At 44.9% G+C, this 27766-nt stretch overlaps 1 long non-coding RNA gene across 1 annotated transcript; it reads left to right on the top strand.

Moving 5' to 3' along the window:
• Positions 1–26158, top strand: LOC140394866 (uncharacterized). The gene is made up of 2 exons (XR_011936053.1): positions 1–279; positions 25578–26158. It is a non-coding gene; the product is annotated as an uncharacterized lncRNA (long non-coding RNA).
• Positions 26159–27766: the final 1608 nt, after the last annotated feature.

Raw genomic sequence — 27766 nt, 5'->3', positions numbered from 1 at the left:
CAGGTATTTAGTGACACCTTGCAAAAGTCCTGTTGCTAAGCAGTGGTAATTTTAGACTTTGCCTGAATTGTGCCGAAGATCAACAACACGTTTTGGTACGGCCATTAACTATCACCACTCAAACATCTCAGGTTCTAGAACACAGTTTGAGCTTGTGTTTGCACACCGGAGATGGGTGTTGCAATGATTCTCCGACTCTACAGGTGCGGGTTGTCTCAAAGCCAGAAGTCTTATCTTGCCGATCACTGCGATTGCTTTGGCAACAAGCACTAAAAAAAGGTGAGACTGAGTGTTATCCTGCTAATGTTTGTCTAGCCTTTCTGCATGTGTTCAGTGTTATCACCCAGTGTGGCTGTCTTGCTAAATGAAGTCATGATATGGAATGTAACTGAGCAGTCAGCTTCACTTGATGTTTGTCGTAGCACTCCCAGAGTAGATCACAGTGGATTAACTCTAACTGCAAATGCGCAAATGAAGCAGAAACATTTTTAGTAATTTATCTACAAAGCACTTGAGAAAATGAAAATACACACAGCCCCTTTAGCTAACATTTTTCTGTATACCTTTTAATTTATATTGCTGTCGACCTATTTTGCCAGTTTTCGAAACATTGGTAACATAATTGGTATTTTAGTTCTGTGTTGCTTCTAAACACGCATAATGCTTATTAGGGAAAAGGTGTTAGAACAGTTTCCTCACCAAAGGAAGGCAAGCTGGTTCACTCCAATGATCGACAGTTTAATGAAATGGAAAAAGCAGCAAGTTCAGGTTCACTCACAGCAAACTGCTGGATATGAAGTTGTCTGACTCTGCTCCAACGAGCGTACTGAATCCTGCACTGCTTCAGTTTCAGTCTGTCCTGTGGAAAAAAGAAGATTCCAATCTTGAGACTGTTCCTTTGAGGTGAACTTTGAAATGAAAATCGCTTATTGTCACGAGTAGGCTTCAAATTAAGTTACTGTGAAAAGCCCCTAGTCGCCACATTCCGGCGCCTGTTCGAGGAGGCTGGTGCGGGAATTGAACCGTGCTGCTGGCCTGCCTTCGTCTGCTTTCAAAGCCAGCGATATAGCCCTGTGCTAAACCAGCCCAGTTGCTAAACCAACTGGAGTGAACACGTGAAAAAAAATGCGGAAGTAAAGCGAATCCGAGAGTACAGAGTTTAAACAGGAAATGCCGCCTGCTGAATACCTGCTGATCATTTTAAAGGGAGAATTGAGTACATTTATTGATGTCTCTTGATTCTCCTTCCTTCCTTGCTACCACATTTTCAAGCCTTTGACAAGTATTTGAAAAATATAAAGGCCAGTGGAACAAGGCACCGCCAACTGTACATTTTGGGATCCTAGATGTATGGTGGTTGAGGATCTGGAATGGATGATTTGGCCTTGGTTACACCTCATTGTTTGCCTTTGTGTGTAATGACTTCGTAGGACCTTGGTTCTGAACAAATTCTGTTGGCTGGTTGCCACGTAGCTTCTATGGGACCTTGGATGCCATTGGATTTGTTGGATTTGTCCCAACTTTAAGCCTGGCAGTCCTGAACCCATATTTTCTGTTGTGCACATTGACCATCATCTCTTGCACTTTTAAAAGTTGCTCTCTTGTTTCTGAGACCTGGGTAACAATAGGTAAATTAGTAAGCACTATCTGTCAATCATGATCTCTGCAGGTGATGGAGTAGTTGCACTTAAAGATGTTGATTGTTATATTACACATGGTAATATCTTGTTACTCATTTGCTTACTTCCAGAAAAGTCGGATGGTCGATGTTCAGTAACACTCGAAGTCTTCAAGTTAAGCAAATACTGTTAATTGAATAACGATTATAAATAACTGAGTTTGTTCACTCTTCTACAACTATGACTGAAGATTAGTTAAATAAGATTATGTATATGTTTAATTACACCTGCTCACTAAGCTATATCTCTGGCACCTCTCTGAGTGTAGCTTATCTACATATATCTGGTGCTGCCATCTAGTTGTTATCTAGCACTTACTTACAGATATTAACCCCTTGCATACCTGCAAATTGTACAGATAACTATATTGATCTCAGATGTAACATTGCAATGTCCTGGTCTGCTGCATTTGAGAATTATGGATTTCACTGGGTGAATCATTCATTTTAATTTATTTTTGGATGACAGCCATTGTTAATGATTTTGCAATTGCCCATTTGCACCTCCACCAGGCACATCTTTTGTTTCTTTTCTTGTCCCATTACCTCTCCTTTCAAGCTTTTCAAAGTGTCCTGGAGACATTCAAAATCAGGTCATTGTCCATCACCAGACCTGACTCTCTGAACATCATTCCAACACACGCAGCTACCACACCGCTGGCTGTGGGACAGATCACTCCCTGGTGTGCAGGAGAGTGAGAATACAGTGCCTGAAGCAGAAATGCTGTTCTCATGTCAACATCAGCCATACTGCCTACCCAGATAAAAGCTAAAAGTGCTGCAACTTGGCATGGCAGCACAGTGGTTAGCACTGCTGCCTCACAGCCCAAGGGACCCAGGTTCGATTCCGACCTTGGCTGACTGTTTGTGTGGAGTTTGCATGTTCTCCCCGTGTCTGTGTGGGTTTCCTCCAGGTGCTCTGGTTTCCTCCCACAGTCCAAAGATGTGCAGGTTAGGTGGGGTTACATGCATAGGGTGGGGGAGTGGGCCTAGGTAGAGTGCTTTTCAGAGGGTTGGTGCAGACTCGATCGGCTGAATTGCCTCCTTTTGCACTGCCTGGATTCTATGAATGAATGACTGCTCTCCGACATTCCCACACAAAGTGCAGAAGGCAAATGGAATGCACTTCGAGACAACAAGGATCTGTTTTGGGGCCACTGCTGTTTGTCATTTTTATAAATGACCTGGAGGAGGGCGTAGAAGGATGGGTGAGTAAATTTGCAGATGACACTAAAGTCGGTGGAGTTGTGGACAATGCAGAAGGATGTTACAAGTTACAGAGGGACATAGATAAGCTGCAGAGCTGGGCTGAGAGGTGGCAAATGGAGTTTAATGCAGAAAAGTGTGAGGTGATTCATTTTGGAAGGAATAACAGGAAGACAGAGTATGGGCTAATGGTAAGATTCTTGGCAGTGTGGATGAGCAGAGAGATCTCGGTGTCCATGTACATAGATCCCTGAAAGTTGCCACCCAGGTTGAGAGGGTTGTTAAGAAGGCGTACGGTGTGTTAGCTTTTATTGGTAGAGGGATTGAGTTTCGGAGCCATGAGATCATGTTGCAGCTGTACAAAACTCTGGTGCGGCCGCATTTGGAATATTGCGTGCAATTCTGGTCGCCGCATTATAGGAAGGATGTGGAAGCATTGGAAAGGGTGCAGAGGAGATTTACCAGAATGTTGCCTGGTATGGAGGGAAGATCTTATGAGGAAAGGCTGAGGGACTTGAGGCTGTAGTTAGAGAGAAGAAGGTTAAGAGGTGACTTAATTGAGGCATACAAGATGGTCAGAGGATTGGATAGGGTGGACAGTGAGAGCCTTTTTCCTCGGATAGTGATGTCTAGCACAAGGGGACATACCTTTAAATTGTGGGGAGATAGATATAAGACAAATGTCAGAGGTAGGTTCTTTACTCAGAGAGTAGTAAGGGTGTGGAATGCCCTGCCTGCAACAGTAGTGGACTCGCCAACACTAAGGGTATTCAAATGGGCATTGGATAGACATATGGACGATAAGGGAATAGTGTAGATGGGCTTTAGAGTGGTTTCACAGGTCGGCGCAACATCGAATGCTGAAGGGCCTGTACTGCGCTGTAATTTTCTATGTTCTATGCTCTAACATCTAAAATACCCCAGTCCTTTGACCAGCACCATCCAACCCCACAGCCATTACCACCTAGAAGGACAAGGGCAGCAGATGCATGGAATCACCACCATTTGCACGTTCCCTTCCAAGTCACTAACCATCCTGATTTGGAACTTTGCCGCTGATCCTTCATTGTCGCTCAGTCAAAATTCTGGAACTCCCTTCCAGGGCGGCATGGCGGCACAGTGGTTAGCACTGCTGCCTCACAGCTCCAGGGTCCCGGGTTCAATTCTGGCCTCTGGTGACTGTGAAGTATGCACTTTCTCCCTGTGTCTGTGTGGGTTTCCTCCGGGTACTCTAGTTTTCTCCCACAGTCCAAAGATGTGGGTTTACTGGGTTATGGGGATAGGGTGGAGATGTGGACTTAAGTAGGATGCTCTTTCCAAGGGCCGGTGCAGATGCGATGGGCTCAATGGCTTTCTTCTGTAGATTCTCTGATTCCTAATAGCACTGTGGATGTACCTACACCACATGGACGGCAGCAGTTCAAGAAGGCCACCAGCCCCTTGACAAAGGAAATTAGGGATGAACTCAGCAACACCCATGTGAAAAAAAGAAAAAAAAAATCAACATATATATAGAAACCTACATAGAAAATAGAAGAACGAAGAGGCCATTCGGCGCTTCCACCTTGCTTCGCCATTCATTATGATCATGGCTGATCATCAAGTTCAATACCCTGATCCCGTCTTCCCCTCATATCCCTTAATCCCTTCTGCCTCAAGAGCTGTATCTAACTGCCTCTTGAAATTACACAACGTTTTGGCCTCAACTCTGGTAGTGAATTCCACAGATTCACCACTCTCTGGGTGAAGAAATTTATCCTCACCTCAGTCTTAAAAGGTTTACCCCCTAGCCTCAAACTATAGAACATAGAACAATACAGCGCAGTACAGGCCCTTCGGCCCACGATGTTGCACCGAAACAAAAGCCATCTAACCTACACTATGCCATTATCATCCATATGTTTATCCAATAAACTTTTAAATGCCCTCAATGTTGGCGAGTTCACTACTGTAGCAGGTAGGGCATTCCACGGCCTCACTACTCTTTGCGTAAAGAACCTACCTCTGACCTCTGTCCTATATCTATTACCCCTCAGTTTAAAGTTATGTCCCCTCGTGCCAGCCATTTCCATCCGCGGGAGAAGGCTCTCACTGTCCACCCTATCCAACCCCCTGATCATTTTGTATGCCTCTATTAAGTCTCCTCTTAACCTTCTTCTCTCCAATGAAAACAACCTCAAGTCCAACAGCCTTTCCTCATAAGATTTTCCCTCCATACCAGGCACCATCCTGGTAAATCTCCTCTGCACCCGCTCCAAAGCCTCCACGTCCTTCCTATAATGCGGTGACCAGAACTGTACGCAATACTCCAAATGCGGCCGAACCAGAGTTCTGTACAGCTGCAACATGACCTCCTGACTCCGGAACTCAATCCCTCTACCAATAAAGGCCAACACTCCATAGGCCTTCTTCACAACCCTATCAACCTGGGTGGCAACTTTCAGGGATCTATGTACATGGACACCTAGATCCCTCTGCTCATCCACACTTTCAAGAACTTTACCATTAGCCAAATATTCCGCATTCCTGTTATTCCTTCCAAAGTGAATCACCTCACACTTCTCTACATTAAACTCCATTTGCCACCTCTCAGCCCAGCTCTGCAGCTTATCTATATCCCTCTGTAACCTGCTACATCCTTCCACACTATCGACAACACCACCGACTTTAGTATCGTCTGCAAATTTACTCACCCACCCTTCTGCGCCTTCCTCTAGGTCATTGATAAAAATGACAAACAGCAACGGCCCCAGAACAGATCCTTGTGGTACTCCACTTGTGAGTGAACTCCATTCTGAACATTTCCCATCAACCACCACCCTCTGTCTTCTTTCAGCTAGCCAATTTCTGATCCACATCTCTAAATCACCCTCAATCCCCAGCCTCCGTATTTTCTGCAATAGCCTACCGTGGGGAACCTTATCAAACGCTTTGCTGAAATCCATATACACCACATCAACTGCTCTACCCTCATCTACCTGTTCAGTCACCTTCTCAAAGAACTCAATAAGGTTTGTGAGGCATGACCTACCCTTCACAAAGCCATGCTGACTATCCCTGATCATATTATTCCTATCTAGATGATTATAAACCTTGTCTCTTATAATCCCCTCCAAGACTTTACCCACTACAGACGTGAGGCTCACCGGTCTATAGTTGCCGGGGTTGTCTCTGCTCCCCTTTTTGAGCAAAGGGACCACATTTGCTATCCTCCAGTCCTCTGGCACTATTCCTGTAGCCAATGATGACATAAAAATCAAAGCCAAAGGTCCAGCAATCTCTTCCCTGGCCTCCCAGAGAATCCTAGGATAAATCCCATCAGGTCCCGGGGACTTATCTATTTTCAGCCTGTCCAGAATTGCCAACACCTCTTCCCTACGTACCTCAATGCCATCTATTCTATTAGCCTGGGGCTCAGCATTCTCCTCCACAACATTATCTTTTTCCTGAGTGAATACTGACGAAAAATATTCATTTAGTATCTTGCCTATCTCTTCAGACTCCACACACAATTTCCCATCCCTGTCCTTGACTGGTCCTACTCTTTCTCTAGTCATTCGCTTATTCCTGACATACCTATAGAAAGCTTTTGGGTTTTCGTTGATCCTTCCTGCCAAATACTTCTCATGTCCCCTCCTTGCTCGTCTTAGCTCTCTCTTTAGATCTTTCCTCGCTACCTTGTAACTATCCATCGCCCCAACTGAAACTTCACACCTCATCTTCACATAGGCCTTCTTCTTCCTCTTAACAAGAGATTCCACTTCCTTGGTAAACCACGGTTCCCTCGCTCGACGCCTTCCTCCCTGCCTGACCGGTACATACTTATCAAGAACACGCAGTAGCTGATCCTTGAACAAACCCCACTTATCCAGTGTGCCCAACACTTGCAGCCTACTTCTCCACCTTATCCCCCCCAAGTCACGTCTAATGGCATCATAATTGCCCTTCCCCCAGCTATAACTCTTGCCCTGCGGTGTATACTTATCCCTTTCCGTCATTAACGTAAACGTCACCGAATTGTGGTCACTGTCCCCAAAGTGCTCTCCTACCTCCAAATCCAACACCTGGCCTGGCTCATTACCCAAAACCAAATCCAACGTGGCCTCTCCTCTTGTTGGCCTATCAACATATTGTTTCAGGAAACCCTCCTGCACACACTGTACAAAAAACGACCCACCTATTGTACTCGAACTATATCTTTTCCAGTCAATATTTGGAAAGTTAAAGTCTCCCATAATAACTACCCTGTTACTTTCGCTCTTATCCAGAATCATCTTCGCCATCCTTTCCTCTACATCCCTAGAACTATTAGGAGGCCTATAAAAAACTCCCAACAGGGTGACCTCTCCTTTCCTGTTTCTAACTTCAGCCCATACTACCTCGGAAGAAGAGTCCCCATCTAGCATCCTCTCCACCACCGTAATACTGCTCTTGACTAGCAGCGCCACACCTCCCCCTCTTTTGCCTCCTTCTCTGAGCTTACTAAAACACCTAAACCCCGGAACCTGCAACATCCATTCCTGTCCCTGCTCTATCCATGTCTCCGAAATGGCCACAACATCGAAGTCCCAGGTACCAACCCATGCTGCCAGTTCCCCTACCTTGTTTCGTATACTCCTGGCATTGAAGTAGACACACTTCAAACCACCTACCTGAACACTGGCCCCCTCCTGCGACGTCAAATCTGTGCTCCTGACCTCTATACTCTCATTCTCCCTTACCCTAAAACTACAATCCAGGTTCCCATGCCCCTGCTGCATTAGTTTAAACCCCCCCAAAGAGCACTAACAAATCCCCCCCCCCAGGATATTTGTGCCCCTCAGGTTCAGATGTAGACCATCCTGTCTGTAGATGTCCCACCTTCCCCAGAAAGAGCCCCAGTTATCCAGAAATCTGAATCCCTCCCGCCTGCACCATCCCTGTAGCCACGTGTTTAAATGCTCTCTCTCCCTATTCCTCATCTCACTATCACGTGGCACGGGCAACAACCCAGAGATAACAACTCTGTTTGTTCTAGTTCTGAGCTTCCATCCTAGCTCCCTGAAAGCCTGCCTGACATCCTTGTCCCCTTTCCTACCTATGTCGTTAGTGCCAATGTGGACCACGACTTGGGGCTGCTCCCCCTCCCCCCTAAGGACCCGGAAAACACGATCCGAGACATCACATACCCTTGCACCTGGGAGGCAACATACCAAACGTGAGTCTCTCACGCTCCCACAAAATCTCCTATGACCCCTAGTTCTGGACTCCCCCACCATCGGGAACATTCGTTCTGAATCTGCCCTGTCTAATCCTGTTAGAATTTTATAAGCTTCTCTCTCTACTAAACTCCAATGAATATAATCCTAACCGATTTGGCCTCTCCTCATATGACAGTCCCACCATCCCAGGGGTCAGCCTGGTAAATCTTTGCTGCACTCCCTCCATAGCATGAACATCTTTCCTCAGACAAGGACACCAAAACGGCACACAATATTCCAAGTGTAGCCTCATCAATGCTCTGTCCAATTGCAGTAAAACATCTCTATTCCTAGACTCAAATCCTCTCGCTATGAAGGCCAACATACCATGTTCTTTCTTTACTGCCTGCTGTACCTGCAAGTTTACTTTTAGCGACTGATGCACAAGGGCACCAAGGTCTCGGGAAGCAAAAGCAGAAAAATGCTGAATGATTCAAAGCTAAAATCATTTGCTGGAACCTGCCACAGAAGCCAAGTGATCCTCTTTCATTAGTTATAAGAGAGATCTGAGTGAGAAAACTCTGAACGGACTAAGAGATGCTTGAAGTAAAGTCAAACAGAATGCCAAGCAGTGCCAATGACTATCCAGATGTCCTTCAATGCAGAGAATGAAGGAATCACAAAGGCTACAGGTTCATCAGCAAAGAAAATGGCTCCACTGGAAATAAAAGGCAGGGGAGGTCATCACGGACTGCAATAAACAGTTGGAGAGATGAATGGAACACAATGTTGAGTTGTACTTTAGGGAGAACATTGTAGCAGAGGAAGCTTTAGACACTATATGAAGTCTGCCTGTCACGGCAGAGCTGGATATCAAATCCACAATGGAGGAGCTTAGCAAAGCTATTGACTCGCTTGCCATTGGCAAGGCTAGGTGCTGATGCTATACCACCTCAACTCATCAAGCACAGGACACACCGGCTACTCCTGCAGCATCCTCACAAGCTTCTCAATCTCTGCTAGAGGAGGGCGCAGTGCCTTAGGATGTGTGTGATGTAAACACTGTGAGACCCTGTACAAGAACAAGGGTGGACACAGCGATTGCAAGAACGATCAAAGCATCTCCTTGCTGAGCATCATGAGAAAGGTATTTGCCTGTGTTACCCTTGCCAACCTACAGATCCTGGCTGAATGCATCGACTACAATACCCAGTGTGGTTTCAGAACTGGAAGATTGTAGAGATGTACGACTGGAGACTTTTTCAGTTGAATGAAAGAACTTTCTTTCCAAGGCTGCACTATGAGCTGCATGCTTACAGCTAGTCCATAGTGCACTCGACTACTGGGAAAAATCCGACACCCTGGAGAGATTCCCTGCACTGGATTTGATTGGTTGTTCAGACCACGTGATCCTGAATAGATAAGATTACTCTTAAAGGGACAATCAACTCAAAGGTCTACAATTGACATAATCCTCTCAGCCTGGCAGCTACAAGAGAAATACATGAACAAAGAAGACCACAATATAGTACCTTCATCGATCTCACCAAGGCATTCGACCATGTGAGGAAAGATGGTCTATTTAAGCTGCTGGAGAAAACTGGCTACCCCTGAAGCTGCACAGTGTGATCTCCTCTTTCTCTGACAACATGATATATAATGTGAGACATCACAGGGTCAGAAAACATTGCATTATGGTACTGACATTCTTTGGTATATTTTTCTCTTTGCTGCTATCATATTCTTTCAGTTCATCTTGAGAATGTAATGATATGTATACAAGTAAAGGGTTAATTATTACTTCTCAATGTAATACAAACACTAGAGGGCACCACCAGTTCCCAGTATAAATATCGGGGGCGGGATTCTCTAATCCCACGGCAGAGTGTCCACGCCGTCGTAAATGGCGTCGCGTTTCATGACGGCGTGAACAGGCCGACCCCACGACTAATTCTGCCCCTACAAGGGGCCAGCACGGCACTGGTGCGGTTCACGCCACTCCAGCTGCTGACTCCGGCGCGAACTGGGCACTGCAGGATCCGCGCATGCACAGTGGCGCCAGCGCCAACACGCACATGCGCAGTGGCTTCCTTCAACGCGCCGGCCCAACGCAACATAGCGCAGGACAACAGGGGCCGGCGCGTAGGAAAGCAGGCCCCCAGCCAGCGAGGCCGTCCCGCCGATTGGTGGGCCCCGATCGCGGGCCGGGCCACATCGGTGGCCCCCCCGGGGTCGGGACCCCCCCCCCCCCCCCACATGCCACCTCCCGACCCGGCTGAGAGCCGGTGTGGACGGCGCCATGGGACTTGGTGTTTTCACAACGGCCGCTCGGCCCATCCCGGGCTGAAATTGGCCGGCCGGCCGCGTACAGCGGCCCCCAACTGGCGCCGCGCCAACCACAGCGCGCCAATGGCGCCGATTCTCCGCTCTGCAGAGAATCACGTGCTGGCGTCGGGGCGGCGTAGCTCGATTCACGCCGATCGCGGGGATTCTCCGGCCCGGCCCCAGGCTGAGAGAATCCCGCCCAAGAACTCAGGGAATCTTGGGTAGTCAGTTAAGTATTGGCAAGAGAGAGAGATAGATCACAGCATAGTTAAGACTAGATAGAAGTCGCACGTGTAGTTCAATAGTTATTACTTAATTATAGATTACTTTATTAATAGTTACAGTTCTGTGGATTGTGCGAACTCAATATAATTTAATCGTTATTCAATAAATCAGTTTTGCTTTAAGTTAGAGATTGGTGGCTTCTTTATAATGACACCATCGAACCATTCTGGATTACGAAGCGAAGAGTAATGATATATTACCACAAAGAGTAATATAACAGAGAGCATGTCTACTTACATACCAGAAATGATGTAATTCTGTTCAGCTTTGCTCACCTTAGATCCAAGACAAAGATATGCCAGGTCCACGTCAGAGAGTTGCTTTGTGAAGACGATACTCTCCAATATTCCATATTGAGGAACATGTAGAGTGGCAAATGGACAGATTCTCTCATGCCTGCAAAGAGCTTGCTTTGACCATCAGTATCAGAAATGTCGTGGTCCAGGATGTTGCTGTACTGCCATCGATCAGCATTGACAATGTTGATGACTTCACATACCTAGGCTACACAATTGCTAGCAATCTTGTCACTTGATGCTGAGATCAACCCAAACTTCACAAAAGCTGCAACTGCTGCATCCACACTGAGTAGGAGAGTGTGGAACAACAGCAACCTGATTGAGAACACCAAACCATGAGTCTCCAAAGCTTGCACCCTTACCACACTCCTCTGATGTGTGGGACCTGGATAACATGCGCTAGGCAGGAGAAGAGGCTAAACAGTTTGCTCTTCACTGTCTGAGCTGTATCCTCGGCATTTCTTGGCAGGACAAGGTCACCAATTCTGGTTCTGGAGCGTGATAGTTCTATTGGCGGAATCTCATTGCTAAGCCAATGTCTGTGCTGGTTGACTGTTTTGAGGAGCATTTAAAGGGGAGAGCAGAAGTGAAAAGCTCAGCTGAGGAGAGGGCCCAGAGAAAACATAGGTCAACGAATTGTGCACCTCAACAGCCAACCATCTTCCTCTGCAGCAAATGTGGTAGAAAATGCCACACCAGAGTAGGCCACCTGAGCCACACCAGGCAATGGTTAATGCAAAGTTGATCACCACAGTGCAAATCATTGTTTAATGAGACAGAAGGCTGCCACAAGATGTTCCATCACCATTACCTTTTGCCTTGTTCCATCATCTCTTTTGTCATTTAATCCCTCTTATTTTCCACCCTATCTCAGACCTTCCCTTTTGTTCTTTTCCTTCCCTCCCCCCCTGTAATGGGGCGGCACGGTAGCACAGTGGTTAGCACTGTTGCTTCACAGCGGCAGGGACCCGGGTTCGATTCCCGGCTCGGGTCACTGTCTGTGTGGAGTCTGCATGTTCTCCCCATGTCTGCGTGGGTTTCTTCCGGGTGCTCCGGTTTCCCCCCACAAGTCCCGAAAGACGTGCTTGTTAGATGAATTGAACATTCTGAATTCTCCCTCAGTGTACCCGACCAGGCGCCGGAGTGTGGCGACTAGGGGATTTTCACAGTAACTTCATTGCACTGTTAATGTAAGCCTGCTTATGACAATAATAAAGATTTAATTTAAATTACAAATTAATTGCTTTGCACCTATTACATCCCAAACCTTTTCCAGTTCTGATGAAAAGTCCTCAAACTGACATGTTAACTCCCTTTTTCCCACCGCAGGCATTGCCAAACTTGCTCAATATTTCCACAATTTTCTTTTTTTATTTCAGATTTTCAGCATCAGCGCTAATTTGCTTTTGGTGTAGTCACTGTTGTGACATAAGAAACATGGCAGTCAATTTAACAAGCTCCCACAAACAGCAATGCAATCCGTCAATGACCTCTTCCTTAATGATGTTGATTGAGGAAAGGCCAAGTCAAGGTTAGGTCCACTGCTCTTCTTCAAGATCGTGCCATGGGACCTTTTACTCCCACCTGAGATGGCAGACAGGGCCTTTCAAAAGATAGCACTTGCAGCCAACTCTGGGCTATCATGGAGTACCAGCCTCAGCTATTTGTGTTCAGATCCTGCAGTGGGACTTGATCCTATAACATTCAGACTTGGAGGCAAAGTGCTACCAACTGAGCCACAATGAAACCATGATAGCAATGACATATTCATGTCCACAATCATGTGTTTTAATTTGCAATCAATTGCTCTCAAGACACCCAGTTGACTTTTAAGTTTCCACACTTACCAGACACTTCCAGTGATTCACTAATACACACCCAACTGAGTGTCTGTCTCCATTTTTGTGTTTGGACATCCATTAAAAATGTAGATCGTGCTTATTTGACCTTTAAAAATGCAAGATTTAAAAAAATATAAATTTAGAGTACCCAATTCGTTTTTATCCACTTAAGGGGCAATTTAATGTGGTCAATTCACCTATCAGGCACATCTTTAGGTTGTGGGGGTGAGACCCACGCAGACACGGGGAGAATGCGCAAACTCCACACGGACAGTGACCTGGGGGCAGGATCGAACCCGGGTCCTCAGTGCCTTGAGGCAGCAGTGTTAACCACTGCGCCACCGTGCCGCCACAAAAATGCAAAAATTAATTTGAAAAATTCAATTTAATGCAATTTTACAACTCATAAATCATCTTCCGCTGCGGTTGGGAAATCAAGAGAAACATCTTTACCCAGAGGAGTGGTTAGAATATATCCCCACTAGGAATATTTGAAGCAACTAGCGTAGATGCATGTAACGGGGAAACAAGATAAACGCGTAAGGCATGAATGGAATAGATGGATATACTGATAGGATGAGGTGAAGAGGGCTGGTGGAGACTTAAGTGCTAGCATTGATCAGTTGGGCTGAACAGCCTGTTGTTGTGCTGTAGACTCTATCTAACTTTGCTAAGTTCTCATCGTCAATGGAATATTTGTTGTAAGCCATAACTTATCAACGTTTATTTTGCCTGTCTACGCTTCCAATAATATTATTGGCACATTTTGAAAATCATTTATTACATTTTTGTATGAGCCAGCTTTGCTGGGCACATGCAGATCCTGACAGTTACAAACCACATCTTGTCAAACCAGACATGCAAAGTAAATCTGAATGGTTAAGTTACAGCCCAACTGAACAGATAATGTTTCAGTTTTAATTCTTACCTACTTTTCCCCCTTAATGACTCCAAGCTTTCAGACTTGAGATATGTTGCTGGCTCTATCTTACTGCTCTATCCCTTCAACTTTTCTCTTTATTAATAACACATTGGCCTTATGTAGACAACCTGAACATGGAAAAAATGAGTAAGGTTATTGGGAACAATTACTCCTGTCCTGTCAAAGCCACAGCTTGCGTGCACAAACCCGTGTCATTTTTAGCAGGTGAATTCCTAACACATCTGCAGAACATTTTCCTTCAAGGCAAAACCATATGGCTAAGGGGGATTTTATCTTAACCGGCACGCCCCTCCCCTACACTGAAGGAAGCTGGATGTGAACGATTGACTCTGTTTTTTTGGAGTTGCAAGATAGGGGATCACTTTTCATCTGTCGAACGAAAATCCCAGGACCATAGAGAGGAAACGGCTGACTATTTATAGACACCAGGAATGCAGGTTTAATCGTCTGCTCCTGCCTTATGCACATACTATTCAGCATGAGTTATCTATACTTACCAGGAACATATCCAATGGATTGAAGATTTACATTAAATTCTAATTGCTGTATTTTCTTCTGTATCATTGCCACAAAAGCATGCAGAGTCCTGAAAGTATTTAAATTAAAAGCTAATTATGTGTTCTAAATAGTCACATTTTTTTTGCATGCTGTTTGCCATGGAATCTTCTATACTTACAGGGACTATAAACTCAAATTGAGTTATGTATTAAACTGTAATCAGTTAACATATTCACATACTGATATTCCTAATGGACTACAGTGACAGTCTCTATATTAACCCCTCCAATGTTTGCTTTGGCTCATTGGTAGCACTCGCACCTTTGGGTCAGAAGGTTAATAGCTCAAGTCCCATTTCAGCCAGTTTGCTGTGAGACATCTTCAGTGCCCTACTGAGGGAATGCTGCACTATTTGAAGGTCTTTCAGATGTGAAGTTAAGTTGAGGCCCTGTCTACCCTTTAAGGTAAATGTAAAAAAATTCCTGTGCTGGAATTTAAAGACAACAGGAGATTTCTCCTGGTTAAATGTTTATCTTCCAACGACCCCAAAACAGACGATATGGCTGTTCAGTTGCTGTTTGCAAATTGACTGCTGTATCTTTTACATTAAAACAACAACTACACTTCCAAATGGGCAGCACGGTAGCACAAGTGGCTAGCACTGTGGCTTCACAGCACCAGGGTCCCAGGTTCGATTCCCCGCTAAGTTATTGTCTGTGGGGAGTCTGCACGTTTTCTCTGTGTCTGCGTGGGTTTCCTCCGGGTGCTCCTGTTTCCTCCTACAGTCCAAAGACGTGCAGGTTAGGTGGATTGGCCATGATAAATTGCCCTTAGTGACCAAAAAGGTGAGATGGGTTATTGGGTTACGGGGATAGGGTGGAAGTGAGGGCTTAAGTGGGTCGGTGCAGACTCAATGGGTTGAATGGCCTCCTTTGCACTGTATGTTCTATGTTCTAAATGTCATAGTTGGCTATAAAGCACTTTACAATATTCTGAGGTCACGAAAGGTGCTATAGAAATGTAAGTTCGTTCCTTTGTCTGAAACCTTTTTTGACCCAGATTCATCACTGCGTGAAGAGAGTTTGAGAGGGTGTCATGAAATTTGGTCTCAGGTCTTTTCTACTTCTTTGGGATGAGCTGCCAATGTTAAGATATCCCAAAACACATTCCAAATTCCACTCATTTCTTTCTTTTGAAAATTGGAGTAGCTTTCCTGTACAAAGTCAAAAAATAGATGAACAAGATGTGATCTGTCAGCCAGTTCTAAGAATTATACAAATTAAATTATCTACTGTAGTTCTGTATATTCTCAAATGCTAGACAAAAACATCCAAGTAAAATTTAGCAAATAATTTTGCCTGTATTGCATGCATATGTCCTGGAAGCTAAATCTAAACTGATCCAATGAAATGGTTGAAAGGAAGATTTCTTCTTTAACGGTTCCTTGGAATAAACTGACAATGAATAAACAATGAACTTTTCTATTTAATATCTTCATTACCAGCCATTGATTCCCTATGGTGCAGAAAGAGGCCATTCGACCCGTAACCTGCACATCCCTGGACACTAAGGGGCAATTTAGCATGGCCAATCCACCTAACCTGCATATCTTTGGACTGTGGGAGGAAACTGGAGCACAAGGAGGGAACCCACGTAGCCAAAGGGAGAATGTGCAAACTCCACTCAGACAGTCACCCAAGGCCAGAATTGGACCTGGGCCCCTGGCTCTGTGAGGCAGCAGTGCTAACCACTGTGCCACCGCGCCGCCCTGTAGATATATTTATTTGTTCCAGTACAATCCTTTTTATTCTATTTCTTACTTCAGTGATCGCTCTGCATGGTCCTCAGTTAGGAGACGGGGAGGATAGCAAGGGCAAGTGTAAGGTTTGGACTTTTCCATCAGTAATGATGAAACTGATTGGTGTCACATGGCAGGCAGTCCTGCCACCATTGACCCACCACCTGAGATACATTGAGCTCTCATTTACAAGTACAGAATTACTTTTCTCTATTAAAGATAGCAACCACTCGCAAGGCAAAAACAACATATGGCTAACATCAGGCTATCACTGAGGCATTTCACTGGACTTGATGTTACATTGCTGGGTTGGTTGACAAAATCTTAATCGGGCGGATGTTGCTCGAACGAGGCATCTTGTGATATGCATCATCAGTTGGACTTTTCTTTTACTCTTTGGTTCAAATTTCTTGTTGCTGCAAGTGTGAGCTGATAATGCGGGGCTGAACGGGACTTTGAGGACCTCAGTGAACAATGGAACCCACAGTTATCTCCATGAGCTTTTTCGATTGTGGAAGAAACAAAAGAATAATGGGGATGAAGAGTGAATTCGAGTCAAATCAGGTTCAGAGAGAGAAATAATTAAAATAAGAGAGATTGGATAAAGAGAGAGGAAGAAAAGAGACAAATGAAAAGAAAAAAGTATGTGTGTATTTTATAGTTTTGAAATCGTAAACAATAATGCAGGAATTAGATTGAACACTTCAAATTGTTCTCTTTTTGGGTCAGAGATGTTGATGGGTTTTGTGTTAACAATGATCACAGTGTTGAAAGGGTACTTACCTTCTTGATTACCAGATTTAACTTTCTGCCTTGAGTTCAATGTGAAAATCTGGAGAAGGCCATAAAAATAACAGACAGGCCATTTGCCCAAACCAAACAACGGAATGAAATAAATGGACCAGCAGGTTCTGGGCATTTGCAATTCACATTGTAGCTCTTAACCCCCTGATCTTGCAGGCCAGCCTTCCTGTACCAGCCTCCCCAAACAGGCGCCGGAATGTGGCGACTAGGGGCTTTTCACAGTGACTTCATTTGAAGCCTACTTGTGACAATAAGCAATTTTCATTTCATTTCAAATCGCAGAACAATGATGGCGTGCGCAATTATATTTCCAGCAAAATCCACTTCAACACGTTTGGCTGATATTCTTTTCTTTACTGCAATGGAAACCTGAATCCACTTAATATAAATGAGTTACTGCCTCTGAGAGAATAGGGAATATCAGATGAATCCATTAAGTACTACATCATGCTACAGCCATAGAACATACAGTGCAGAAGGGGGCCATTCGGCCCATCGAGTCTGCACCGACCCACGTAAGCCCTCACTTCCACCCTATGCCCGTAACCCAATAACCCCTCCTAACCTTTTTGGACACTAAGAGCAATTTATCATGGCCAATCCACCTAACCTGCACGTCTTTAAACTGTGGGAGGAAACCGGAGCACCCGGAGGAAACCCACGCAGACACGGGGAGAAGGTGCAGACTCCGCACAGACAGTGACCCAGCCGGGAATCAAACCTGGGACCCTGGCGCTGTGAAGCCACATGCTATCCACTTGTGCTACCGTACTGCCTTTGATGTAATTTGATGTACAGTGTTTTAAAGCAAATTCAGAAATCAATCTTGATGACAGTCCCCATGCCAAATTTATCACACTTCATTTCAGGCATAATACATGCAAATTTCTATGCTGCTTGAACCACATTAACTCATATTGCAAAATGACCATCTGAGAAGTGAATAGATTGGAAAAATGCTAATGAAAACTGGGCATGTGTTGAGGAGGTAAGTGTATGAATCAGCAATCAGCAATGTTCCATCCCAGATAACCAGCTGTAAAAGGAAGGACTGGGACCTAGGGCGGGACTCTCTCAGCCCGGGGCTGGGCTGGAGAATCCCCGTGACCGGCACGAATCGCGCCACGCCGCCCTGACGGCGGCACGAAATTCTCCGTAGAGCAGAGAATCGGCACCACTGGCGCCGGCGTGGTTGGCGCGCCACCGGTCGGGGGCCACTCTACGCGATTCTTTCCCTCAGGTGCCTGTGAACTGAGTTCCTGGGACTCCCCTGAAAGACTGAATTGGATAGTACACACAGCTCCTGAAATGCACTGACTCTATTTGTGCAACCACACAGCTTCAAGCTCTTCCCTTTTGAGTTTCATGAACATTGCCACATTTTGGAGCTGAGCAGGTTCATTACACCAATATTTTATTTATGATCAACAGGGCATTCCCAGAGCATGGTCAGGTCTTTGCTTCCTTATCCAGTGATGGGAAAGGTATGAGAACTGATGGCACTAAAATGCAAGGCTCTCACTGACTTGAAGGTATAAGAAACAGTGACAATTGCACATTACATGTTCACGGTAGATGTGAATTTTTTTGTACAAAAGCAAATGAGAGCATAGGGTTTTGAAATTTATCCATGACAACTGGAACCAACTATTTGTTTACTTATATCAATAGAGGAATGATTAATTGATGCAGCTAATAAATGAGAACAAGGTTATTTCTTTAGTTCTGAAGCAGAGATACCTCCTTCCTAAATCACGGCCATGAGCCATTCCTTCCCACACTCACTCCCTAGTGCACCTTTGCAACAGTGACTCACTATGATCAATATAACCAAGAGCTGCACTAATATTATTCGATTTTATCAGTCCCTGCGTGAGGTAACACAAAAGTTACTGTAATATAGATTAATCTTTGTGTATCTCCTACTGCTGCATGTTGTTATGAGTTTTGGGGCTAGGTTTTCATGCGTAAGTGCAATGCCAGAGTGGGGTGGAGGTGGGGGTGGGGGTGGCACATTAACGTGTGATATCTTCCTTATTGAAGAGAGAAAGAAACCTTTAGGTGGTACAAAGAAAGCTGGTTGGAAGTAGCCAGTAGGAGCCTGGTTCCATGCACCTGGATTCAATGCAAAAAATGGTTCAATGAACAAAGTAAGGCTGTAGTTTACCTACATCCTGACCTTGCTCGCTGTCTTGAACCTACCCCAGTACATCACTCCCGTTACCAACATAGCTTGCACATGTGCCCATCGCCCTTAATCTGTCTACTTCCTCATATCCTTATCGGCCAAGCCACCACTGACATTCACCACCATTGTTACGCAATGCCTTGGCTCTCCCTCAAAGTTTCCATTCACAAATGCTCTCGTATCATCGGGTGAATATGACTCACAGGTCTCATGATTTCCTCCTTGCAGTCGAAGAGAGCAGAGTACAGCAGGGAGAGGCAGAGAACTGGAGGTGGCCCTCCTGCCATCTCTCAGTTGATACCTGCAGGGGGCAAGGTGTTGCAGATCAGCCTGGCCTTCAGAGGTGGGGAGATGGGGGTCATGCCAGCCACTTGGCATCCAACACTCAGTTATGTTGACTTGACATCAACAGCCACTGAAATAGGATCTCATACATAATGATATCTTCAAAACATTCTTATTATCGTAGTACTGATCCATCTCCCACAGGACCTTCACATGTCCAGCAGGAGTTAGTCCAGGTTGATCTTGATGACAATGACTCCTCAGAGAAACTTACTTGCATCAGCATGAACAGGTAAGGTAAAGTCATCATAGTCCCAGATGACCATAGACTTTTCCCTTTGAGGGGGAGAGCTGACTGGTGGTGATTTAACCTGAGAATCGTCACACCTCAAGCGAGTTGAGAAGGTGGGGCCTTCATGAACAAGCAGCATGAATACTCACATGTTGGTGGGAGAATGTAGAAAGATGGATGGGTTTTCACATGGTGGCTTTCACTTCACAAGTGAGCAAGAGCAGATGGCGGAGTCAGGGACAGAAGTGGAGAGTTTGCAGGATTCTCCAGGATTTCCTCAGCTGAATGCAGTGCTGTCCCTCCCTGGCATCCGATAAACAGGATATCCCTGGAGTAGCAGTCGAGATTGTGTGATGTGCTGGTAGGTGTTGCAGCCACACTGGGAACAAGTGACAAGATATCAAAGATCTTTGCAATGATGTCATCTACAATGGAAAGAGTGGCCAACTGCCCGGAACATCAAACCGGATAATCATACGAGTGAATACAAGTTATTGGTGAAGGTTTGCAAGCACTCATATCCTTGCCACTGCCTTACTTTCACCATGAGCTCTAAGAAGACTGGCAAACCCATGTATCTAAATTTAAATTGCAAAACGTCAATATCATTCTAATCAAACAACTAATGCATTAAAATTGACAGTGTGCCCCTCCTGAGGGTGCTAAGTACACACAGCCTAATGCAGTACAATGTGGAAATCAGTGCATCAGAACCAGTTTCCTGATGTATCTGCATTTCACCCGCATCCAAACTCATGTTAACCGCCCCCCCCCCATCTCTCCAGAAATGCAAGCACAAACCATCTACTTCCTTTCATTTTCACTTTATAACCATCCTTGAGTCTCACATCACATGAGTATATGTCACTTCCTTCTATGAATCATAGAATCATAGAATTTACAGTGCAGAAGGAGGCCATTCGGCCCATCGAGTCTGCACTGGCTCTTGGAAAGAGGCACCCTACTTAAGCCCACACCTCCATCCTATCCCCGTAACCCATCTAACCTAAGGGCAATTTATCATGGCCAATCCACCTAACCTGCACATCTTTGGACTGTGGGGGGAAACCGGAGCACCCGGAGGAAACCCACGCAGACACGGGGAGAACATGCAGACTCCGCACAGACAGTGACCCAAGCCGGGAATCGAACCTGGGACCCTGGAGCTGTGAAGCCATAGTACTAACCACTATGCTACCGTGCTGCCCTGACATCACAGACTATTACAGTTAACCCTTTACAGGACTTAGTCTAACATACTCCGTTATACTACATCTACCCCGTAGATTTATGTTCAGACATCCACATTCTCTGACATTCTTGAAAGCCAATGCTTCGGTGATCCGAACATTTCAGTGTTTTCGAATCTCATAAGGAACATAGGGGGGGGATTTTCCAGCCCCATTTTTGGCAGGAGATAATGAAGAAGGGGGCGGAGAATCGAGGGGAGTCCCAAAACAGATTTTACACCAACGAGATTTACCCACTCGATTGCCCCCACTCTCCTGCCAGTGAAGTAATGGGGTTCCCGTCATGCAGCTTTCTCATAATCCTTGCGACCTTACCTGCCCACACAAAATTAGCGGCTCCGCCTCCCAGAAAAAACGTTTTGGGCATAAAGACCGTCAAACACTGAAACAAGAATTAAAAGCTGCGGCAAAATGTTCATCTTTTTAAAAAAAATTTAGCGTACCCAATTCATTTTTTTCCAATTAAGGGGCAATTTAGCATGTTCAATCCACCTACCCTGCACATCTTTGGCTTGTGGGGACAAAACACACACAAGCACGTGGAGAATGTGCAAACTCCACACGGCCAGTGACCCAGAGCCGGGATCAAACCTGGGTCCTCGGCGCCGTGAGGCAGCAGGGCTAACCCACTATGCCACCGTGCTGCCCCAAAATGTTCATCTTAACCGCCTTCACCCGATTTGCCTAAGGTAGGGAAGGCTATCCCACCTCAGCAAATCCATCCTAATCCTGCCCTCCAAACATGTGAACTTCAACTTATGGAGCCGAGCCCAGTCCTGAAACACCTGCACTCCCAGATACCTACAGTGGGTTGTTTCCACCCCAACTCCTGTCCCCGGAGAAGATACCACAAAACACTCACTTCTTTTCCCAAATTCAACCTGTAGCCTGAAAACGCCCCAAATCTCCTAAGCAGTCCCATTATATCCCCCACTGACGAGCCCGAGTTGGAGATATACAACAGCAGATCATTAGCGTACAAGGACTCCCTATGCTCCGCCACCCTCCCTTCTAACATTTATTTGAACATACTTACAGATTATGGAGAACACTCTTTTACAAGCTTCTGACTATGCTCGCGCGCCTTTTAATTTCACTTTAGACTGTTCCAATCTCACATCACATGAGTATATTGTCACTCCCTCTACCACATCACAAACTATTACAGTTAAACCGTCATGGGACTTATACTCCAAACCTGAAGTCTGTTTTCAAGTCTGTTTTCAGACTATCTAATCTGAGGAAATCACAGCCTAGGAAAGATGGTAACTTCAAACCAAAGTTACATTAAGTCTCTGAATCTGCCATGCACTGCAGTAAACATAATGAATTCAGCACTCAGAACCAGTTCATTTTGTAGCATTGCTTTGATTGGTGAGTCATCGTGGAAAGTAATACATGCAGTAGGATTAAGTTGCATAGAAAATATTCTGTTCAAACATTATATTGTTCAATCCAATTAAATAACATCTCAAGGCGGGCGGAATGGTGGCGCAGTGGTTAGCACTTCTGCCTCACGGCGCTGAGGACCCGGGTTCGATCCTGGCCCCGGGTCACTGTCCGTGTGGAGTTTGCACATTCTCCCAGTGTCTGCGTGAGTTTCAGCTCCACAACCCAAAGATGTGCAGGGTAGGTGGATTGGTCACGCTAAATTGCCCCTGAATTGGAAAAAAAATTGGGTACTCTAAATTTAAAAAAATACCATCTCAAGGCACTTCACAGGATGTTATCAAGCAAAGTAAAACACTATTGAACCACAGAAGGAGATATAATGGAAGATGAACTTAGCTTTTTAAGGGCTTCGTAAAGGAGGTAAGTGAGGTAGGGAAGCGGAAGGGTTTATGCAGGAAATTCTAGAGCTCAGGGCCTTGGTAGCTTTAGGCATGATCACCATTGAAGGAGACAGTAAAACTGGGTGTGCTTAAAGCCAGAATTAGAGGAGTACAGAATCTTAGAGTCTTCTAGGACTGGTGGAGATTGCAGACACAGAGAGGGTTGAAGCCACATAGGGATCTGAAAGGGGGACTAGAATTTTAAAACTGTTGCGTTGCAGAACCAGGGGTCAATATAGGTAGTGAGCTCATGGCTGATGAATGAATGGGATTTGGTGTGAGTTAGGACATGGGTAGCAGAACTTAGGATGGGTAGAACGTTGGAGGACAGCCGGGAGTGCATTCGGAATAGTCAAATCTAATGGCAACAAAGCAAGGCTGAAAGTTTCAACAGCAGATGAATTGAGATGGGCACAATTAAAAATGCACACTTTATTGCCAGAAGTTATTTTTCTTGCATTAGGCCTTCTGTGAACTCACACTAAAAATAGCTTAATTTTAATATTTTTTTGCTTTGGACCATTTATTCCTTTGTGTATTAGTTTAGTCTAGACAGAGCAGAAAAATCAAAAGTCTAAAATGGATCCTATACTTCATATAAAAGGGATTAGACTTCACAAGCAAAGCACTGCCTCCATGGAAAACCAGCAGCGGGTTGTCTATATTTGATGTGCTATGCACAAATACTTGCATGTTATGCTGGAATTTAGATTTCAGATTGAAATGTTATGCTTGGAACAGGAAATTTATACAATAGGAATGAATGGGAAGTGTTTTTTTTATGTGTTCGAACTTGACACTTGGATCAGAATAGCAATTGGATGGACTTTGCATTTATTTGGAATCTGCTACAACACATTTGCTTTGATGAAATGTAACTGTGTCCCAAGATCATATTTTCCTGGCAGATGCGGAGATATTTTAGCAGCTGCTATACAGTGGTATGCAAGGGTGTGTTTGCGTTGTAGTCCTCACAATATGAAAGAAATGGAATGCTACTGTGGCAACATCTGTAATCAGACAGAATTACTGCATATAATATAATTTAGTATTTCGGGGGCGGGTTTTTCCATGCAGCCCGCCGCAATTTCCGTGGTGACGGAGGCTGCTCCCATTGGTCGGTGGCGCCATTGGTTCCGCCTTTGTAAACGGGATTTCCCGTTGAACCCACGGCAGGGGGGCGCTGTCGCCTGGACTGGAAGATACCTCCGGTGTGACTGGACGTTTCGGTCAGGGCGCCTGTCCTGATGCCGGAATCTTCCGTTCCTGCAGAAGTCAGTGGAGTTGTGAACAGGTCGGGACATTTTTATTGACTGGCCCCCACCACAGGGACGCTGTAAAATTCGGCCAGAGCTAAAGAAGCTCTTTGCTTTAGTTAAAAACAATAAAGTCCTCTTATCTCTCAGAGTTGCGGTGAACTTGGAGATTCCACCCTCACTTACACATTGAAATAAATAAACAGTTTGGTTACAATTTTACTTTATTCCAGCAGAGGCAACTCTGTATATATCTTACCAATATAATGTCAGCGCTGTGGGTGTACTGAATTCATTATTGACTAAGCAACATTAGAGGTACTTCCCACAATGCTGTTTACCATCTAAAGAGGTCCAGATAGCCTTGCTGAGATCAATCATTCAATCAACAGAAAAACGTTAAAAACAAAATCTGAACTAAAAACAGAAAGTGCTGGAAGACCTCAGCAGGCCTGGTAGTATCTGTGGAGTGAGAAACAGAAGGTGTGATTTTTCCATCAAATTGCACCTGGTGCTGATCTGGGCACACCGGGTGCATCGCAGGAGAGGCCTAAATTGGGCTTAGTGCCAGGTGCAAAACTGCACACTGAGCTACCCGCGTGCCCGGGTTGCGGCACCTGGCGCGATCTGCATTACATCTTCACTGGGTGAGATCCGGCTAAACATAGCTCATTTAAATATGCACAGCCTATTTGTGGCCGCATTCTCCTGGTGCCCGGGAGTCACCGGCCGCACCGGCGAGGTGTCAACCGGGCGCCGATTAGTACTGATGTCCACAAGGGGAGACCAGGTGTGGGGGCCACTCCGGGGTCTTGGAGGCCATTAGAGCCCTCCCAGTGGTCATGAGCAAGGCAGAGCAGAACCTTGGCACTTCCCCTGGCACTGGACACCCTGGTACTTCCCAGTTGGCATTGCCAGGGTGCCGGGGCACTTCCCAGGTGGCAGGCTGGCAGAGCCTTGGTGCCAGGTTTGCACTGCCAAGGGTCGGGGCCATGAGGTGGGCCATGCCCATGAAAGGGAAGTAAAGGGAGGGAAGGGTGAAGAGGGGGTACAAAGAGGCTTCATAAGGGTTGGGGTGGTGACGGGGGACCTGAAAGGGAGAGTGGGGGGCCTGAAAAGGGGGTGCTCTCAGCGACCCCATAGAGGAGTGTGCTCACTTGGGGGAAAGGTTATGCCCATATCTATGGGGGGTGGCATTCTCCATGGGTGTGGGGTGTGGGGGACCCTCAATCTCAATTAGAGATTGGGGCACGATTACAAGGGGGCACAAGTTCAAGGTGAGGGGGGAAAGGTTCAGTGGAGGTGTGCAGGGGGAGGGTGGTGGTGGCCTGGAGTGCATTGCCAAGTGAGGTGGTTGAGGCAGATACGTTCGCGACCTTTAAGACCTATCTGGATAGGCACATGAACAAACGGGGTGTAGAAGGATACTGGCGGTTGGCCTAGATAAGACATGTGATCGGCACAGGCCTGGAGGGCCGAAGGGCCTGTTCCTGTGCTGTATTGTTCTTTGTTCTTTTGACTGACAAATATTACAGCCAACAGGTAGTTGGGAACATATTGAAACACCAAGAACTAGCAGTATTGTTGAAATCTCTGCCATCCATTGTGTTTCTTTAGGTGAAACGGTCCAAGACTCCAGTTGTTCTACATACTACTCATTGACAGGAGAGGCAGACTTCATTTGATGAATGACTCTCAACACAGGATACCTCATCGAAGTTTGGGAAATGCTGAGCAGCGATCTAGCCCCTCTGCAACCCTTGTTGGAAGTGTAATGAATTCTAAAGATTTATTAGCCTGAAAATGACTGCATACATGCTAAAAGCGGCACTCAGTCCATTCATGTGACATTACTTTGCTCATTATTCTAATACTGATGCCAACCTGTGTATGTTAAATGTGTTGGCGCTGTTGTTAAATTATGTATAGAGAAATGCCATTATCCGCTAGTATTGTAAAGAATTATTCCTTTGTTATTGTCTCCTTTAAAATGTCTCCAAATTCTGTGAATATTTCTGAAGTCTGCCTATGTACAAAGTAAAGATAAAAAGCCAGAAGATAGATTTGCTTCTTCTGATGTCATCCATCTCGTGACTCTACTAAAAAAATATACCAAATTCCTACTTCGTTCTGAAAAAGAAAAAAAAAAAATGAATTTCTCTCTGGAGTTAAAGAAATAATAAAAATGTTTTATTTGATTCTGAGTCACTTACAGAAAAAAAATTCCCTTTTGTCTGCTGTTTCCTAGAAGTTGTACAATCTGGGTCAAACATCTGCTCACTTTTCATCCTCTCTGCCAGCACTAGTAAGACGAGATGAAGTAAAATGTCTTGTGTTGGAAAATCTGACTCACTGCAGAAACCTGTTTCAAGATCAAGACTGATGGGGGGGCAGTGTCATTACTGCAGTGACATTTTGAAAACTATTTCCTCGTGGCGGTTTAATGTAGCAGTGTTATTTTCTTACAGAATTCGATGTAAGGTTAACCAAAGGTGAAAGAAATGGGGAATTCACTGGTAGATTAAAACCATACTCTGTTGGCAAGGCAATTGTCAGGGAAGAAACGAAACAGTGTTAACTGCACATTATTCTGAACAATTTACAATTTGCCGTTCAAGCGGTGTTTATTAATCTTAATTTTCAGAGATATTTATTTTGAAAACAATTGACCAGATGTCCTTGGAAATAAACCAAATGAACAGTAAAGTTGAGGGGAGTGGGAAACTTCTTAAAAGGGACCACCAAATTTGTGTTTTGTAATCGTTTTCAGCATTTGCAAGGTTTATGGATGTACAGTACCGTTACTCCACAAAGATAATTATATCGCTATCATTTTTGAGAATGCCTTTTTTGGAGACATGTAACTGCAACATATTTTTCACAGTAACTTCATTGCAGTGTTAATGTAAGCCCACTTGTGACCCTAATAAAGATTATTATTATTATTATTTTAGTTGAAGCCTGTGCATTTTGCCAGGACTTTGGGGAAATTTATATCCTCCCAAAAATTACCTCTACTGCCACCTTGACTGGGATGAGCTGCAGACCAAGGATTGGACCACAACTACCGGTCACCTTCAGGTTACCTCAAATTGTTTGTCTTCTCCCTCTCATACTCTTGAGTTCACACTTGCCCCACCTCAAAACGCCAGGCCGCACATGATATCAAAGAAGTGGTTAGAACATTTGGACAAACCTTTCAGGTGATTTACAATCTAAGCGCTGAGGATGTTTGGTAGCAACTTTCATTGTCATGAGCAGTAGGAAAATGTACTTGGGCACAGAGGCAGGGAGGGGTTTACAGATACCCAAATGAAATGTTGTCCAATGCATTGGTCTTCTTAAAGCAGAAACCCAGCTATTCTTAATGGGAAGAGTGTTATGTACAGCCCATAGGATACTTCCATGGAATATTATTTTTTCCAAGAGATATTTGTTTATTCTGCAGAAAGGTATTTAGACTGGTACTCCGTAGTGTGCTGAGGAGTGCTGTATTGTTTAGGTGCTGTTTATCAGATGAACTGTTTAACTGACTCGCTGTCTGTCCTCTCAGAGGGATATAAGAAACCCATTGGTATTACTTTTGAAGAAGACAAAATGAAATCTTTTATTGTGTCTATTGACTATAATTGAGAGTCTGAGATCTTCTTGTGGTTACAAATCAAATGTTCTCAGTAAAGCCCCTGCCAGCAGAAGACTTTAAGAGATATAATCAACTTCATAGTTTATGAACAAATTTAACTTTCAAAATACAGTAATGGTTTCTTGCTCAAAACACACAGCTTGCAGTAACAAAAGCACAGAAT

This window comes from Scyliorhinus torazame, chromosome 18 (assembly GCF_047496885.1).
Source record: "Scyliorhinus torazame isolate Kashiwa2021f chromosome 18, sScyTor2.1, whole genome shotgun sequence".
Lineage (NCBI taxonomy): Eukaryota > Metazoa > Chordata > Chondrichthyes > Carcharhiniformes > Scyliorhinidae > Scyliorhinus > Scyliorhinus torazame.
This window is presented reverse-complemented; position numbering and strand designations above follow the sequence as displayed.